Source organism: Garra rufa, chromosome 14, assembly GCF_049309525.1.
Source record: "Garra rufa chromosome 14, GarRuf1.0, whole genome shotgun sequence".
In the NCBI taxonomy this organism is placed as follows: Eukaryota; Metazoa; Chordata; class Actinopteri; order Cypriniformes; family Cyprinidae; genus Garra; species Garra rufa.
This window is the reverse complement of record NC_133374.1, coordinates 30,122,965-30,129,118: the sequence shown is the minus strand read 5'-3', so window position 1 is coordinate 30,129,118 and position 6,154 is coordinate 30,122,965. Positions and strand designations below refer to the sequence as shown.

At 35.5% G+C, this 6,154-nt stretch overlaps 1 long non-coding RNA gene across 3 annotated transcripts in view; it reads left to right on the top strand.

The window, feature by feature from the left end:
• The window catches only part of LOC141284834 (uncharacterized), a 46,589-nt gene extending 40,968 nt beyond the window's left edge, over positions 1-5,621 (top strand). For 2 of the 3 annotated variants that reach the window (XR_012338498.1, XR_012338499.1), the window contains 2 exons: positions 1,611-1,731; positions 4,950-5,621. This is a non-coding gene — a long non-coding RNA (uncharacterized lncRNA). Of the gene's footprint in view, positions 1-1,610; positions 1,812-4,949 lie in introns of all 3 variants that reach the window. The other variant, XR_012338500.1, reaches the window with a different exon arrangement.
• Positions 5,622-6,154: the final 533 nt, after the last annotated feature.

The window sequence follows — 6,154 nt, the reverse complement described above, 5'->3', positions numbered from 1 at the left end:
GGATTAAAGACCAAAAAAAAAAAAAAACAGTATTTCACAAAATTTGAATATTTCATGTGACCAATAAAAAAAGGATCTTAAACACATGTTGGCCTTCTGAAAAGTGTGTTAATGTACTGTATTGTGCCCTCAGTACTTTGTTGGGCCTCCTTTTGCACTAATTACAGCATCAAGGCGGCGTTTCATGCAGGCGATCAGCCTTTGACACAGTTGAGGTGTTATGGTAGCCCAAGTTGCTTTGATATTGGCCTTCAGCTCGTCTGCATTTCGGGGTCTCTGTTTCCTCATCTTCCTTTTGACAATACCCCATAGATTTCCCATGGGGTTTAAGTCAGGCAAGTTTGGCGGCCAATCAAGTACAAATCCTGCTGGAAAATAAAATCATCATCTCCAAAAAGCTTGATTATGCCTCAAGCCACTCCTGAACTAAAAACAACGTCAGAAGTGTCTGTGCTGGGCTAAGGAGAAAAAGTACTGGTCTGTTGCCTAGTGGTCCCAAGTCCTGTTTTCAGATGAAAGCAAATTTTGCATTTCATTTGGAGTTCAAGGTCCCAGAGTCTGGAGGAAGACCGGAGAGGCACAAAAGTCAAGCTGCTTAAAGTCCAGTGTGAAGTTTCCACAGTCAGTGATGGTTTGGGGAGCCATGTCATCTACTGGTGTGGGTCCATTGACTGTGGACTTGATAAAACACAACGCAGCTGTCTACCAGGAAATTTTAGAGCACTTCATGCTCCCTGCTGCCGACAAGCTTTTTGGTGATGATGTTTTTATTTTCCAGCAGTATTTGGCACCTTCCCACAAAGCCAAAACTAGCAATACCTGGTTTAATAGCCATGGAATAACTGAACTTGATTGGCCGGCAAACTCGCCTGACTTAAACCCCATTGAAAATCTATGGGGTATTGTCAAAAGGAAGACGAGGGAACAGAGACCCCGAAATGCAGACGAGCTGAAGGCCAATATCAAAGCAACTTGGGCTACCATAACACCTCAACTGTGTCAAAGGCTGATCGACTCCATGCCACGTCGCCTTGATGCTGTAATTAGTGCAAAAGGAGGCCCAACAAAGTACTGAGGGCATAATACAGTACATTAACACACTTTTCAGAAGGCGTTTAAGGTGTTTAAGATCCTTTTTTATTGGTCACATCAAATATTCTAATTTTGTGAAATACTGGATTTTTTATTTTTTATTTTTTTGTCTTTAATCCATAATCATCAAAATTGAAACAAATAAAGGCTTGAAATATTTCACTTTGGGTGTAGAGAACTAATATAACATACAAGTGTCACTTTTTGAAACAAATTATTGAAATAAATGGACTTTCCCTCGATATTCAAATCTTTTGGCAAATACTTGTAAAGTGCTGTAACAACTATAATGACCTTTGTTGACATCTCACAGATAATTTAAGAGATGCGTGAGGAACAAAGGCTACTTGATTAAACTGCATTGAACTGCATGCACTTTTAGACAGATGAACACATATTTATTATGAGGGACAATGTATAGTCAGCCAATGAGTATTGAAAAAAGTACACAAATACATATCTGACAATACACTTTCATTCATTTAAATAATCAGTTATTCTTTGTCTCATCTTTTAAGCGGCATGGTCTGATTGATAAATCTTGGCAGCGGACATATACGGGCTCCTCATCCTTCGGCTGCCAATCAGAGGGAAGACGTCTGTTGCGTCCAGCTGTGACAGGAGCATCTGGTGGGAATGGTAAACCATGCTGCTTCCAGCGATGGAGAACACAGACAAACACAAGCCATTTTACATGTTGTGAACACTTATTTTCTGTGGTAAATGATTAATAATCAGTTTACACATAAAGAGATGTATGCATATACATTTTCACTTACAATATGGAAATGCATGTCATTAAGAACATAATTAATTTCCACATCTTTAAGTACATCTTTATTTGTAATTGCCTTTGTTTAGTTTTATTTTATTTCTGTTGTCCATATGCGACCCTAGACCACAAAACCAGTCATGAGGGTCAATTTTCTGAATAAGTAAGCTGTTAGGATAGGACAATATTTGGTCTAGATACAACTATTTGAACATCTGGAATCTGAGGGTGCAAAAAAATCTAAATATTGCGAAAATCGCTTTAAGGTTGTCCAAATGAAGTTCTTAGCAGTGCATATTACTAATCAGAAATTAAGCTTTGATATTTTTATAATAGGAAATCTATAAAATATTATCATGGAATATGATATTTACTTAATATCCTAATGATGTTTGTGATAAAATAAAAACCCATACAATGTATTGTTCACTTTTGCAAATACAGTATACATGTGATACTTAAGACTGGTTTTGTGGTCCAGGGACACATATTAAATGTACTGATAAGCATTTATGGTTAATACTTTAATTGGATTTCTGTTGAAACGTGTATGTCATGTATTTAAATGTTTGTATTTACACATTTCTAATCGTGAAATTGCAATTTTGTGTATTTCAAATATACTAACTTTGTAATATGAAATAGTAAAATTTAAAAAATAATCAAGTACTTGACATGTGCTTTAGTATGTTAGTCAGCACATCAAAATTGTGTACTTGTGTGCTTATTTAAAGTATAAAAATAGTTATTAAAACAATTACATATAATAAAATATACTTTAAATTAAATTAACATTTAAAGTCAATTTTTAAAAGTGTACTGAAGTGTGTTAAGAAACACAGTCATGAAAGTCTCTTTAAGTACACTTAAAGGATTAGTTTACTTCCAGAATAAACATTTCCGGATAATTTACTCACTCCTATGTCATTCAGGATGTTTAGGTCGAAAAGAAATTATGTTTTTTAAGGAAAATATTCCAGGATTGTTCTCCATATAGTGATGGCTCTGTTTTAGTGCTGCTTCAAAGGGCTCTGTATGATCCCAGCGGAGGAATAAGGGTTTTATCTAGCAAAGCTATTTGTCATTTTATAAAAGAAGCAAAAATGTAAATACTTTTTAACCACAAATGCCCGTCTTGCATTCACTCAAACTCCCACATTATGAAATAACACATGTATGATGTAAGAAGAAGTACCGCCCCACACTCTTAAAAATAAAGGTGCTTCACGATGCCATAGAACCTTTTTTGTCTAAATGGTACAATAAAGAACCTTTAACATCAGCAGAACCTTTCTGTTTCACAAAAGGGTTCTTTGTGGCAAATAAGTTTCTTCAGATTATAAAAAGGTAAGCAAGAAATGGTTCTTCTATGTCATCGCTTGAAGAACCTTTTAAAGCACCTTTATTCTTAAGAGTGCAGTGTTTACAGAGCGAACGCGCAAAGAAAGTCAGTTTGAGGTTGGAAGAGAAAATTTGATTTTTCTCCATATAGTGGACTTCAATGGTGGCAAACAACGTGATTACGTAATGCGTGAAGATGCAAATGTGCATCAGAGAGCTAATGCTTTTTTTTTTTTTTTTTTTTTGGAAAATGACAGATTGTTTTGCTAGATAAGACCATTGTTCCTCAGATGGGATTATGTAGAGCCCTTTGAAGCTGCATTGGCACTGCAATTTGGACCTCCAACCTGTTGGCCACCATTGAAGTCCGCTATATGGAGAAAATCATGGAATTTTTTCTTCCAAAACCTTAATTTCTTTTCGACTGAGAAAGAAAGACATGAAAATCTTGGATGAAATAGGGATGAGTAAATTATCAGGACATGTTAATTCTGGAAGTGAATTGATCCTTTAAAGGATAACTATTGCCAAAATGCAACCTGGGCTGTTTTTTTTTTTTTTTTTTTTTTTTTTTTTTGCAAACGAGACAAACATATATCTAAAAGCATAATTACGACAAACGAGCCGTTTTTGAGATCGTGATTTCGTTTTGTGGTCAATGGCCGATGAATGGGAATACTAGGGGCATAAATTTGAGCACATCAAAATCGATATTTTTACAACATAAAGAAGGCTCGACACATGAAACTTTGCTCGAAGTATCACCTGGGTCTCTACACATGAACTCGAGCATTGGGAACATTATTTGTGTACACAGAGTTTACTAAAAAGAAAGGTTTTGAACAACTCACTTACACTGTTTGGGTTTCCGCTTGCAGCCATCTTGCCGGTCAAGAAGTGTCGATCTCCGAATGCGAATGAATGGACTCCATAGGACGAAATATTAGGCTTATATGAGGCTCTTTTTACAACTAGAAGGTTAATATTGTTTTTCACTTGCGACAAAACAACGAATTAGCCGTGCATTTATATGGAAATATGCTTTAGGAGCTATCCATCCTTGCATTCGGAGATCGACACTTCTTGACTGGCCAGACGGCCGCGAGTGGAAACTCAAACAGTGAAAGTGAGTTGTTCAAAAACTTTCTTTTTAGTAAACTCTGTGGACACAAACAATGTTCTCAATGCTCGAGTTCATGTGTAGAGACCCAGGCGATACTTTGAGCAAAGTTTCATGGTGTGTCGAGCAGTCTTAGTGTTGTAAAAATATCGATTTTGATGCGTTCAAAGTTATGCCCTTAGTACTCCCATTCACCGGCCACTGACCACAAAACGAAATCACGGTCAATCTCAAAAACGGCTCGTTTGTCGTAATTATACTTTTAGATATAAGTTTGTTTACAATTAAAAAAAAAACAGCCCAGGTTGCATTTTGGCAATAGTTATCCTTTAAGTGGCCTTTTAGGTGATAAAAATTATATTATTTCAAGTTCAGGTTTTTAAAAATATATTTTTAAGATTTGAAGTGCACAACAAGTGTCGATACAATTAAGCACAATTCTTTTTCACAGTGGAAATTCAAAAGCATGCAAAATCCATTCTCACTTAACTTAAAAGTTATTCTAATGATGTATAAACAGACATGCACATTTCATAAATCAATCATTTACATTATTTTGTTTATTTCATATTGTGCTTTCAAGTCTACCTTACCATGGTAACATAGATGTTGTCTGCACTGCAGGGAGGACTGTTCACCTCTACCAGATCAGGCATAGAGCTGCTTTCCACCTGAGACACACAACAAGCCATCTTCAAGACCTATGCAACAACCCAAGAACCCAACCTAAGAACCCATTTAAACATTCTAGAAACAAACCTCAACCACTGTTTTCTTAATTTAATCAGAATAAACATAAATCAAATAAATTTGGTTGAATAATTGACTTTACCAAGTACAAAAAGCAAAGAGAGGAAATGAGAGCAGATGTGCAGAAGGAAGTCGCAAAGATAGTGGGTTACCTTGTATGTGATTCCGTTGTCTTCAATATTTGTGCTGGTTTTAACTTCTTCTTTATTTTGCCTAGTAGAAAATAAAGCACAACATGAAGCCACCAAAAAAGAAAAAAAAAAAGTCCAACAAGCTGCTACATCTCTTTCTGAACTGACAATGACTTACTTTGCGTTGTTTTCTCTCTGGGTCGATCTGCAAGCCTTCCTCCCCAAAAACACAGTACCAAATAGTAACACAAACCCAGACACTGATGCCACGGCCAGCCACCAGGGAGGATGTTCCTGTGGAAGATTCACACCTGGATTGTTTCTCCTGGTCAGTGCTGAAGAAAATAAAGAAGATAACTGAGTTTGGAACTCATATACAAAGTTATCCACATAAAGACACCTTTAAAATGTTAGTATTTTATAAACTTGACAGGTGTTTACAAGAATTTCTGTATGCTATCGATCAAATATTTAAAAGTTAATTGCTTTGTAATTTGGTCTGGCATTTATTACACTGTAAAAAAGTTTTCACCAGATTCAACTTACAAACCTAAGTTTAGCAGCTGCCTTAAGTTTTTAAGTTAAATCAGCTTAAAACTACAAGTCATTTTAACTTATTACAATAAAAATGAGTTGATATAACTTGTGAGTTTTAATGACTTAAGTTGATTTAACTTAAAATCTTAAGGCAGTTGCTAAACTTAAGTTTTTAAGTTGAAACTGACGAAAACTTTTTACAGTGTATGAAAAATAGTAATATTGTGAAATATTATGACAATTTAAAACAACTCTTTTCTATTTTTATGTAATTTATTCCTTGTGGTGCAAAACTGAATTTTCAAGAGAAATTACTTCAGTGTCACATGAGCTTTCTGACCCTGCATAGACAGCAAGGCAAGTGAGACGTTCAAGACCCATAAAGTTAGTAAGGACATCATTAAAATAGTC